Genomic DNA, 13,100 nt, shown 5'->3' on the forward strand with positions numbered 1-13,100 from the left:
GAGAGGGTGGGGGAGGGGCGGGGGGAGATGGGGAAAGGGAAAAACAAAACAAAACAAAAAGGGGGAGGGGGAGAAAAAAGACAGTGGCGAAGGAAACTTTGTTACAACATGGAGTTCCCTCTTCACGGGTTCTGATACAAACATGGAGCCCAGGCGCGGTTTCAAGCTACCCCTTAAAAGGGCAATGGCTCTGGCCGCCCGGGACAGCCAGCAGCGGCGTTCTCGGGAACTAACCAACGTTGCCGCCACCATCCTAGAGGCAGGGTCCCCCCACCCCCACATGGGGATCCCTGGGCGCGAAACGGGGCGGGGGGGGAGGCGGCGCGGTTTGGTTTTCCTTTTAGATCTGTCCAGAGCAGACTCCCCAAACTCTCGGCATTGCCTTTCGCTTCAAATCCCCTTCTGCCAGGCAGCGCTCGGCAGGCCCGGAGTGGGAGGGTGTGGCTGGATTCGCTGGGGGAATCTTTCCGCCCCGCTGGACTAGGGTGCCAAGACTTATAACAAGAGAATCGGTCCCTCCACCGCCCGCCTCCAGGGACCGGGTCGTTTTTCAGAGCGACCTCTACCTACTCTGGTAGAACAGCGGCCAGGAAGGAACCGTGGAGCCGTCCACTCATCCTGATCTAGCTCTCGCCCAGAAGGCTTGTCCTGGCCTGATGGGGACCATGCAAGCATCCTTCTGGGACTCTTGGCCTCATTCGCCAAGATGGAGTTCCAAAACAAGCAGAGAATCTGGGTGATACTCTGGCAAACCTTATCGGCTTGGGATTCTGGTAAGAAGGCCTGAGCATCCTTTTCAGAGGAAATTTCCAACTGTTCACCAGCCCCTGATGGGCCATTGTTCCAGAAAAGCAATCTTCCCTTGGTGTAATTCATCCACCTTCCAAGGCTCACTGCTTTACTAAGGAAGAACTGTCAGAGCCCATGGCTGATCTCTCTGGGTGCCTGAAGTGGCGAGTGGCAATTCCCCATGCTGGCTGGGCAATTGTGGGAGTTGGAGTTTACCCATCTGAAAGCAGCCAAGGTCGAGAAACACTGGTCTAAGAGAATAAAATGCATTGGTCTGCAGGAATTCACCTGGTTCTTTAGATTCCAGCACCATGCATTGGTTTGGCAGTTAAGAGGTGTGTCCATCTAGGGGCCTTTCGGGACCGTTGAATGGCTGTCTGTCTGTCTTTGACGCAGCGGAAAATGACTGGCATAAAATTGGTTGCCCCCATTGCCAAGCTGGCCTCTGTTTCCAGCCCCTGCCAGTCACCTGGCTCTCCTCCAAGGGAAGAGGTGACAAAGCAGAAGAGGTTTTACACACCTGGAGGCTGTCCTTGAGGGGCATCAGAACAAGGAAGAAAATGTTACTTAATGCTGTGGCCTGAAGGCAACATCCCGGGGAAGGAGTAGACAAAAGAGATGGCCAGACCCTGTTTGTGGCACGGGTGGGGCAAGTGCAGGAGGGTGGGTGGCATTTTCTCAGAAGCGGCTTTGCCTTGGAATACTGGGCTGGGGGGGGGGGAGGGGGGACTGGGGCAGGGCCAGGACGCAAAAGAGACACAAGTTTAAAATTCCAACCTCCCCCCTTTCAAACATATGACAGCGGTTAAGACAGCATTTCTGTGTTAGACACCAGAGTAGCACATTTCAGTAACAAACTCCGAGCAGCTGCAGAACGCAGCTTGCTCACTGCTGATCAAGAGGTTTGTTGACTCACCCTCAGCTTCAAATATTACATATTTAGGGATAAACATAGGTGTCCTTTTGAGGTATACACTTCAATCATTTAAGTGTATACATAAACACACGGAGGCAAGCTTTTTAAGGAGCAAGAGGGCTTGCAGTTCCCTGTGCAGGGTCCTTTTGCAGCTCAGCCAGCAGTTAACTTGTGTCTTCCCTCATTGGTCGCACCCCTGGTTCACGTCGGAGCCTTCCAGGAGACCGCTGGCTTCCCCAACCAGCCAGGGCATTTTTGCACTGCTGGGATTGTCTTCCCTGCCTCCCAGGGAGGGAGGCAGCTCTTCGCCCAGCTGGCCGATGAAGAGGGCTCAGATGCCAGCTACCCAGCACCCTTTCCCTTTTTGTCTTCCCACACTCCCGGGGGGTCTGCAGGGTGTAGTCAGAATCATCCAGATGGCGGCTGCAAAGATGGGATCAAAGCACCGCGTCCTTTTTATGATACACGTTAAAAGCGTGTGGCACTTTGATTGCGCCGGGGCAGCTGCCATCCTGACTTTTTTGACCACACCTTGCGGACGCCCCTTCCATACTATATTTGCTTTTTTATATCATGGATCATTTAAAAAAACAAAGCTAGAAAGCTAGAAAGCAATAGGAACACGGTAAGGAGACAAGGAGATGGGACAAAGCGGGAGTTCCTACCGTCGAGGAACTGCCTACTCTGCAGAAATGGAGAAAACTTGAAAATCAATCTTCACCGCACTTTCTCTGCAGCGTGATCCTGGAAACATTAAGGGCATTAATGGCACTAATCTCAGATCTGCTTGTGGTCAGGCCAGGAAATGAACTTGATTTCTGGGTTTATGTGACACACTGACCCATAAAGTGATGCCTGGGATAACTGCCCACCACACTGAAGCACGTGTCACCCAACTGCAGTTTACCCTCGCGTGTTGCATGGTCTATTCTTAACACGTCATGTGGCCCTCAGTGGCGTCTCCAGATTTGTTACTGCATAAGCGATTCGGGAGGGATTCTGCCTGCAACTTGGCGCACTATTCTTCAAAGATGTTAAGGACTGGAAGACAGGTTTTGGAACATGGTCTTTGCTCTGGTGTGTATTCCAGCTCTGATTCTTACTTGCACGCTCTTTGTGGAAATGAATAAGCTTTCTTTTGGCGTGGGTTTATACAAGCATGTATAAGATCACATTATTGATGATGAGAAGAAAAAAATGGCTGAACAAACAAATTCTTGTTATGGCAATCTAAAGTGAACACCGGGATATTCCACACCATCCCCCTTCCCCATTACTAATTCTTATAAGATTAGGTAAAAAGTGCCAGCCTTTCCTCTCCTCCGCTTCAAGTGAAGCAGCTGAGGTTCTGTCTGCCCATTTGCATATTCATGCATACACACGTGCACATGTGCACAGACTCGTCTACCACACATGCAGACCTTGGAAATTGATCTCTGCTCTGGACAGAGCCCTTACTAGCCCCGGGGAAAAACACAGGAGAATTTGCCGCTGTAGCATTGCTTCTTTTGACTTTTGTCAGATCTCTTCACTGCCTCCAGAGCATCTGGAATGTGAGGAATTTCCTTACAAATCCCCATTTCCCCTCACAGATGTGGAGATGTTTCTCCAGTCTATTCTTCTGTATGCCTCATTTTCATCCCGCTTGTCTTCCAAGGAATTCAAAGTGGCAGTTCATCTTCACCAGACACTTTACCCATAGGTACGTGGAAAGGTGCCTTATATTGGCAGAGTTCATACATCATCTAACCCATATTTTGTTCAACCATGACTTGTTGAGTGACCCATAAGAGATTGGGTCATGCTCATCAAGTGGAGCCATAAAGTTTGTAGCCTCAGCAAGTGGCTGAGTTCATCCAACAGCTTATGTATCACAAACAAGAAAACCATGGGATGGCTTAGCGTGATGTGTGAACCCAGCCTGATTACTGGTCCAAGCACTTCTGTGTTGTCTGTTGAGGCAGAGATCTTCTTGGGCAACAGAGAGAATGGCATTTCTAGCATGGCCAGAGTTGCCAGTGATTGAACTCAAGCCATTGGCTATACGATGCCAATGCACTTTCCTTCTGTGCTAGAGTCCCACCCCTAACCACAGATGGGGAACAAAACCACAACTTGCCACTTCTGCCTGGTTTCTTTAAAAGGAAGGAAGACATACAATAACCAGAGGGAAATCAGGCAAGGTCAAAAGAAGTCATGTAAGCAGATCCAGCTGGACAAGCACCAATTCTGCAGGGGGGAGAACTGACTAGGATATCCAGCCCTCCCCACAGGAGTATGGCTGGATCACTAGATGCAGATTCAGAGCCAAGCAACACAGAGGGACCCCATATTCTATACTCTATGCACAATAACATTTATTTTAAAAAATCAGAACCACAGAAATCCTTAAAAAAAAAAAAAACCCAGCAGAGGTCCAGTCCTGCCCTCTCGTTTCCCTGCAGGCAGCAGTGTCTGTAACAAGCCACAATGGTGTCTAAATGAAAAAAAAAATGCAGGTGATGACATTATTATGCAGATGACACAATTACAGAATAGTGACATGATATTTGACACAAAGATGTAAGTCACAGCATTTGTGTGGCTGTGTCATCACAAATGTCATTTGCCTCCTCCCTCCCCACAGATGCCTTAGGAGAGAAAATATTAGAGACAATTGCACACAAACTCTTTTACGGAAGGAAGGAAACACCCCAGTAGGGGAAAAAGGAAGATTGCAAGGAATCTGTTTGGAGAAGGAAGGGGTCCTTTCCAGGTTAAGATTTACAATAGGTGGAGCCCCTATCAGTTGGGAAGCTGAAGAGGAGCACTCCAAATGAAGGCCTCTAAATGTTAAGAGGACCCCTCCCCAAAGGAATTCCAAAGTACATATGGACATTGGTAAATTAAAAGACAGAGAAGTTCCCAAAGAGTTGGATAAATTCCTGGCAAGGGCAACATTTTATGGAAGGTCAAACTGTCTGGGGCATCTGGCTCAAGGAAGAGAGAGAGAGAGAGAGAGAAACTGGAGGCAGAAATCATCACACACAAGATGCTGGTAGTAAATGTTATGTTTGAAGCAGGGATTAAGGTTGTGGAAGGGAAAATCACTCTGCAAATATGCAGCACAGACATGTAGGCTTGGCAATTGATCTTGAATACCTTCAGCTGATTTCCAGCCCAATTAACTACGTTGAATACAAACATGAGGACGCAACATTTCAAGAACATCTCACTGTTTTCCCCTCAGAAAATGAGTGCAAATACCAATATTCCCAGCTAGCAAGTCCAATTAATAGAAATAGTGTGGGAGGACCCAGCCATCTAAGAGGAGCTCTGCTGGATCAGACCAAGGCCCATTATAGTCTCCCAGGGGATGCCTCTGGGGTGTTCACAAGTGGGAGGTAGAGACATCTCTCTCTCCTGCCAGGGGGTTCCCCTGCAACCCGTATTTAGAGGCAGGCTGGCATCTGGGGGATCCCAGATTGGGCAAGGCTGCCTCATAGTGTTACTGGTTTGGCTTTTAAGCTACACATTGTAGCACTAAGGTCTGTCTGTTCGCTTGTTTTAATTGAACCTGCTTTCAAAGTATCCTCCAAAGTTGCAAATACATTTTGATTGTAACTGGCTAGCAGTCTGGGCAAGGTTTCTGAACCCAGAATGGTTAGCTTCCTAGGCATACACGAACAATGTGGGATGTTATATACATTCTCTGTGAAATTGTTTCCATCCGTAGGATTTATCTTTGGTATCTCACAAAGTGCATTGTCCGATGTTCAACAAATAGGGGAACTGGAAGGCAAAAGTGGGTTCATATTTATGTTTCTAATTATAAGCACATTTCCCCAGTTTTTCAACTGAAAAAAAGGTTCCCCGAACAGCTTGCAACAATGAGTGAGTGCTCACCCTCAAGTTCACATTCTAAAAGGCATGACACAGAAAGGCAGCTGAGTCTGTACATCATGCTAGACTAAAATGAGATTTACTAGTTTGGGATTCTGAACCTGGGCAAATAGGATGAATTCAGTAAACAATGATCCAGGTAAACAAAGGATTAGTGTGTTGTGTGAAGATAGCTGAAAGTCAATGACACTGAATTGAGGGGTGGGGGAAGCAGATCCAGGCACTACTTTTTAGCCACAAGCAGCTTTATCAAGAGACCACTTTTGCACCAGATACGTCTAACACTGGCAATCCACAGTTGTTTCTGTGATGGTTGTGAGGAAAACTGCTTAGCATTTTGAAGATCATGCCAGTTGTGGCTTATTTATCAAACTATGGCTAAGTCAATGAAAACTCTGTGAGTCAGCAATGGCTGTGTTCATACTACACATTAAACCATAATGTGCTTTGGGTTCAGTGTGTTGTATGAATCTAGCCAACAAGGATGTCCACACTAGCAATTTACAGCATCATTCAAATATTCAAATATTTGGGGAGAGATTGATTCCTAATGCAGAGAGGCTTCATAATGCCCCAAATCACAGCTGTGGAAGCGTCCAGTATGTAGGAAGCCAAAAGCCAAAGTGTGGCAACCGGGGCCGGGACAATCTTATCACAGACCAGGGACTACTGGGTAATTAACATTGGCTATAGAAATCTCGGCAGGTACCATGCCCCTCTCTGACCCTGATCCTTTAGCCAACATGCATCTGATTTAATGGCCTGCAGTCATCAGAAACTTATTTGATGACCTAACAAATGTGTCTATGTTAAAAGCCCCAGAAGACTCGTCTCTGCAATAGAATAGAAGCGGTTGTCGCTCCGGAAATTACTTTTCTAATGGCTGTAGCTGAACCGGTCGCCAGTCTAAACCAAACGCCTGATCCACATTTTACTCTCATTTTTTGTGGTTTTTGAGTCCACCGTCATCGGGTGCAACTCTGTGCACGTGAACCTGCACTTGATTGGGAATTAGGGGGAGTGGGATTGTGTCATTCCTAAGAGTATAGCTTATGCGCGCGCGCGTGTTTGTGGGCGCGCGCGCGCAAACACGAAACAGCTTCTGGCTGGTCCCTCGTGCAATGCAGCCATCGCCCTTTTAAGGGAGGAGAAATTCTTCGCATAAACAAGCTTTTGGGCCTGGAAGCTAGATGCCCCGGACTTGGGAGATTCCAGAGGAACGGGCGGGAAATAGAGGCGAGGGAGTCGCTGGGTGCTAAACCTTTCGGGGGGGGGGAAACCCCGAAACACCTTTCTTTTTACAGCGAAAGCGGCCGTCAAATCTGGGACGCCGCTGACGGGGAGGCACTGAACCTCGCTTTTGGAAAGACGGGAGGAGAGGGGAGACTTGAAACGGTCAAGGGAGCTTCTTTCAAGAATGATCCGCATTCACAGGCGAAACTAATGGGCGGCGGGGGGCAGCGACGGGAGCGGTGGAAGTGGGACGCCCTGGGTGCAAAAAAGCCTAATTCTCAACTTCGTTACAAACGGCAACATTTTGTTCCTTTGGGCCTGGCGTGCAGGTCCCTCCTAGCTTAAACACAAGGAGCGTTATAAAAAGCCTCTGAGGATGCCCTGGGGGGGTTGGGAGACGGGGGGGGGGGTGGAGAGAGAGAGAGAACCCTTTCAAACGACGGGAGGCGCACAGACCCTTTTTTTTAAGACTGTGCAGACGCGTCGGAATCTTAACTAAGTTTGCAGTGACGCTTCAATAGCGCCGCCGTTGGGGAGGGAGGCTAGAAGAGGGTCCGAGTCTGCAGGAAGAACCTATTTTCCCTTCTCTGGGCTTCCTCTGCACCGCTTTCCTTTATTCCCGCTCGACTGGACATAGAGTTGGTCCTACGGTGAGGGATCGATTGCAAATTCCTTCCCTTTCCTTGGGACGCACAGTGCTAAATTCCCGATTTGGATCTCGCCGTTCCGCCCATGGCGAGGGAGAGGGGAAGTTGTTGTTTTTCTGCTTCAGGATCCCCGTTCCTCTGGCCCAGATCGACGGGTGGGCGCGCGGTGGTATCTACTCCATCCCACCTAACTTTATGGATAGGTTTCTTCTTGTCTTATATTACCAGGTCTATCCTGAAGCTGGAAAAGTAGGATAAAAGAAGGCCTTAAAAAAACACACACCTCTGGCGGCTTGGATAGCGGAGTGAAGGCTTATATTCTTTGCTGCTCCTTTTGGTTTGAGACACTGGAACAGGCCTTTGGGTGTGACATAATGACTGCTGCTGCTTGTGTCCCCGAGGGTGCCGCCTCTCTAATTGCTGTGTGATTAATTCCTGCACTAGCGTTCCCAAACCATTTCCGTAACTGTCTCTTGTAGCAGGCAGTTCCACCAGCTTAACTGACCACACGTACATTGCAAATAGCCTTCCCCCCACCACGCTCCATCATCTCAGCTCTTTGCTTAAAGAGTGCTGTTTAGGAAGCACAATTCCTCTTCCCCTGCTTCAGAGCTCCGTCTTGCCGGTAGGGTTTCTTTGGTCTGTGTGTATCCCTTCGAGTCAGTCTTGACTCCTGGTGACGGCCTGGACAAGTCCCTGCAGTTTTCCTGGCAAGATTTCAGAAGTGGTTTGCCCTTGCCTGCTTCCCAGGGCTCAGAGAGAGAGTGTGACTGGCCCAAGGTCACCCAGCTGGCTTTGTGCCCAAGGCGGGACTGGGTCTCCCAGTCTCCAGCCTGGTGCCTTAACCACTACCATTGGTAGTTGCTCTACTTCATTATTTATATGCTACGATCCAAGTATGTAGTACTTGATAGAGATTAGGCTTGACAGGTTCCTATCCCAGAGGCTTACAATTTCAAAACAGGAGAGAAATGGCAGAAGGGGGAGGGAAATGAAGGAAGAATAAGAAGGAGAATATGTGATTATTTTAGAGACATGCACTTGGGATTAGTTACAATGAAGTGCTGAGACTATGTACTCCTTCTAAACCTTTGGATATCAATGCCAAGATAGAAGTGTAACGGCCAACTGAATTTCTTTCTTTCTTTCTTTCTTTCTTTCTTTCTTTCTTTCTTTCTTTCTTTCTTCCTTTCTCTCTCTCTCTGTCTCTCTCTCTCTGTCTCTCTCTCTCTGTCTCTGTCTCTGTCTCTCCCCCCTCCCTCCCCCCCCCCCCTCTCTCTTTCTTTCTTAGATTGAACTATCCATGCACAGGCTTTTGAATCTTGCATTATCTCCCTTTCTCTTTGCAACCTGAAAGATGTTTGGTTGTTTGCTGTCCAAACATTTTCCAAACATACATTCAGAGACACAGGATGCCACTCGTGGGTACTTAGCATACAATATAAGATAAAATACCTCTGAGGATTCTTTCCTTTTTTGCATCCTGAGAGCTGCCCCTGTGAATTCTGTTTAGGTTTTGACCATTCACCAAGGAGCACACAGCTAGAATAACCTTAACCCTTGTGATCCATTTAAAACAAACCCCAAAAATGCCATGGCTACCTCCGAGATAGCCTATGAATGGCAGCCCTCGCAGGAGAGTGGGATCGATTGATTTTGCAAAGTGGGATGAGGGAAATTTGAACTTGCTGCCGGGCATCTTAAGGGGATGATTAAGGTGCAGGGTTTTTGTTTTTTTTTTTGGTCTGATCGTTTTACTGTTTTATTGTTTCATGGTTGTTTTATAGTTACTGGTTTACTGATGTTGTGAGCCACCCAGAGTTGTTTAAGATGGGTGGCCATATAAATCTGATAGATAGACAGACAGACTGGCTCCACCTGGAATGCATTAACTTTGAGACTCCCAAGATATACCCGGGTATACAGTATAGTCATGCTCTTAAAAGAGGTCTTAGAATCCTCTTAGACCCTTATCCATCAAGCAGGCTAGAACTGCAGGGCTCCTCCTGAACCCGTTTTGCTGCAAGGATCAAAATAAACCAGGGAAGCAGGGAGGGATCCAACTGCAGTGGGATGGCCGTCTGTATGTCATGGGGCCTTGCCTTCCTGCTGAAATGAAATGCCCCTCCTTTGAGGCATTGACTGAAAGCTACAGCAGCATGAAATTTGCCATCGCCACTCCCAGTCCCTAACCTGCCTCTGTTGCCTCTCTTTCAGATTACTGCAGTCACCTGATGACTCTCCAAGGCAACAGGAAACAGCCGAGACATCTGCTACTAACTCTGGTGGTGAGAAAAAAAAAAAAGACAGAATGGGCATTATAATGCCACCCTGTAAACACCACCATCTCGTAGTGGGATGCAAGTATAGAAGTCATGGGATTTGCATGATGACATTATGACATACATTTTCTCATTCCCCCATCCCTGTGACACCTAATCGATTTTATACCCCTTAAGGCTGACCTTGGATGGTATTGGAATAAAGGTAAACATAGTCCTTTAATACTGGTACAGTGAAGGACAATTAATAGCTGTTTCTCTTTTGGGATGGAGAAGATGAAGCCAACATTGTGGGACATAGCAGAAAAAAGTTGTTGCCAGGCCATATTTCTGCCTGGTTGGGAACAAGTTGGGAAAGGCACTTAGTGTAGGGGGTTTCAGACTTTTTCAGGCCACAAAACCTGTTTAAAAAAAAAAAATTTGAACTGCTGATCAAGAAACAGAGCTGTAATAAGAACATTGGCTCTTTTTGAATGAAGTTTTTTTTGGTTATTGTTCTTAGTCTCTTGCAGAACCCCATCAAATTATCATGGAACCCTAAGATTCCACTCAGTTTGAAAAACCCTGCCTTAGTGAACCATGACAAATCAAGCACCACAGGGATAGTCAACTCAGTGTGGCATTTTTCAATGGGAACAGTTCTCCCATTCAGGGATGACAGTTCTTGAGTTTCCAACTTTTGAACAACCATAGGGTACATGTAGTCCTGACTTAATGCCCACAGTTGGGACTGATAACTGTTGTGATGCAGTCATGAAGTGAGACATCGTGACCGTGATTTGCGATTTTACTGCTGGCTTCTCCACTGATTCTGTTTGTCGGAAGCCAGCTGTGAAGTGAGCAAATGGCAATCGTGACTGTGGGAACTGTGACGGTTGTAAATGTGAGGAAGGGTCATAAAATTACATTTTCAGCATTGTTATAACTTCAAACGGTCACTAAACAGGGCAGCCAGTAAGCAAGGACTACCTATACATCTAAATGGGAAAAACAATCACTGCAAACCTGGTGTTTTCCAAGCATATTAAACTGAAGTACGCATAATCCCCAGCCAATGGGCAGACGATACTCGGGTAAGTCTGTTTTGGAGTAAGGGCAGTTTCCTGTTCCTATTTGGAATAGACATTTCTCTGCTTTAGCTAACTGCTTTGACCCATTCCACCAGTTTTTTACATATCCAAGGTACAAAGTTCCATCCAGCTATACAGTATATTCCTATGGGCACTTGTGCTCCAATCCCTCTGTGTGTTCAATAGGATGTATGCTCTAATAAACATGTTTGCAACTGTAGCCTAAATTAGTTACACTTGCAACCCATTGAAATCAGTGAAGAGGAACATCTACAGATTTCAGGGACACTCACTGGTATGAGAACTTAGCTTGGATGCAAACCATAGCCTTTTAAAAAAATATTTAAAAAATATTTTTATTAGCATTTTTCAATGCAGTATAAGTATGTAAAAGAGAGAAACCCATCCTCTCACACTTCTATGGATGCCCAAAAATACACAAGACCAACATACCTCTTCGTCCAATTGTATTGTTACCAGGGACCCCAACATACAATGTGTCCAGGCTTTTTTGTAAGTTCTTTGGCTATCTCACAGAGGGGAGTGAATGCTCTATCAACTCCCCACAATAGTGCCTCCAGAAAATCAAAGACCTAAAAATGGAAGAGGATCAAATTATGGTTTCGTTTGATGTCACAGCACTCTTCACGTCTGCAGATCCAGAACTAGCAAAAGAATCCATGGCAGCAGTACTATACAACATACCTGACTTAGCTGAATACACTAAGATTGAAATACTCAGAATCATGGACCCCATCGACCTCTGCTTTACTACCTACTTTCAGTTTGATGGATAAATATACCAACAAATCAGAGGAACACCCATGGGACCACCACTCTCAGGACTCATAGCAGAGAGCGTAATATAGAGTCTAGAAACTAGCACTCCCACACATACAACCAAAAGTATGGATTCAGTATGTAGATGACACTGTCATAATAAAAAAGGGACAATTAGAGAAGACACATGAAACAACATCTTCAAAGGAAGAAAATTCACAAGGGAAGAAGAAACAACACACTACTGTTTCTGGATATCATCAGCAGAGGAACAATGGCAAATTAGAAATGCAAGTCTATCAAAAAACAACCCACATTAACTAAGTGTTCCATTACCAAAGTAACCGAACCTCCCACAAGGGGAGCTGTGTAAGAACATTATTCAGACGAGTACAAATGCACTGCAGCAACCCAGAAACCAGAAAAAGAAAACAGACCATCTATACAACATTTTCCAACAAAATGAATACCCACGCAACTTTATCAAAAAGTGCCTGACTACTCAACCCACTACAGCACAACCAACACAAGCTATGAAAAGGATAGCAGTGCCATACATCAAAAACATCTCAGAAACAACCAACAAACTATTATAACTACACAGCATCACTGTAGCACACAAACCAACTAAAGGCCTCCAAAACATCTTCAGTAAATCAAAAGACCCAGTAGCCCAAGAAGAAAAAACAGTGATCTACAAGATACAATGTAAGGACTGTAACAGCCACTATGTAGGACAGACAGGCAGAAGACTAGCAGGGCACATCCATGAACACCAGCTAGCAGTCAGAAGACACAATGAAAACTACTTAATCTCACAACACATGGACAGACTCAATCACAGTTTCAACTGGGAAACTGAGCATCCTAGACTGAGCTAAATCCAAAAATGCTAGGGAATTCCTGGAAGATTGGCATTCAGATAAATCAGCCATCAATAAACACACAGAAATAAACCATATTTACATACCATTCAAAAGAGACAATAATAAAATTAGGAAGGAAACAAAAAGACCAGAACACATCCTCTCCAGCAGCCAACACCAGGATAAGCAGGGATTAACACCAGACAAACAAGCAGAAAACAATACCCTAATCAAGAAACTACCAAGGAGAAAACCACACCCCCACCAAGATAGCAAGGCAAACTACTGTATAAAAACAGGGAGAAACCCCCACACTCACTTGCACTGATGCTATTACCTAGTTGGGTAATGCAACGTCTGCATGCAAACACCAAGGACTCAAAAGATAGAAAATAAGAAAAAGAGAAAACATACCATTATGCCTTCTGCCTTTTTTTCTATTGAGTAATTATCATCTTAATCTTTGCTCCATCCTCTTCGTTTTTTTAAAATGCTTTTTAAATGTGATAAACCAAACCTTTTTTTAAAATGCCCTTTAAATGTGATAAACCAAACCTTTTTAAAAATGCCCTTTAAATGTGATAAACCAAACCTTTTTTAAAATGCTCTTTAAATGTGATAAACCAGCCAACTGT

The sequence above is a fragment of the Python bivittatus genome, unplaced genomic scaffold, assembly GCF_059951505.1.
Source record: "Python bivittatus isolate LINGU-HERP-01145 unplaced genomic scaffold, Pbiv_v1 ctg000480_np1212, whole genome shotgun sequence".
Lineage (NCBI taxonomy): Eukaryota > Metazoa > Chordata > Lepidosauria > Squamata > Pythonidae > Python > Python bivittatus.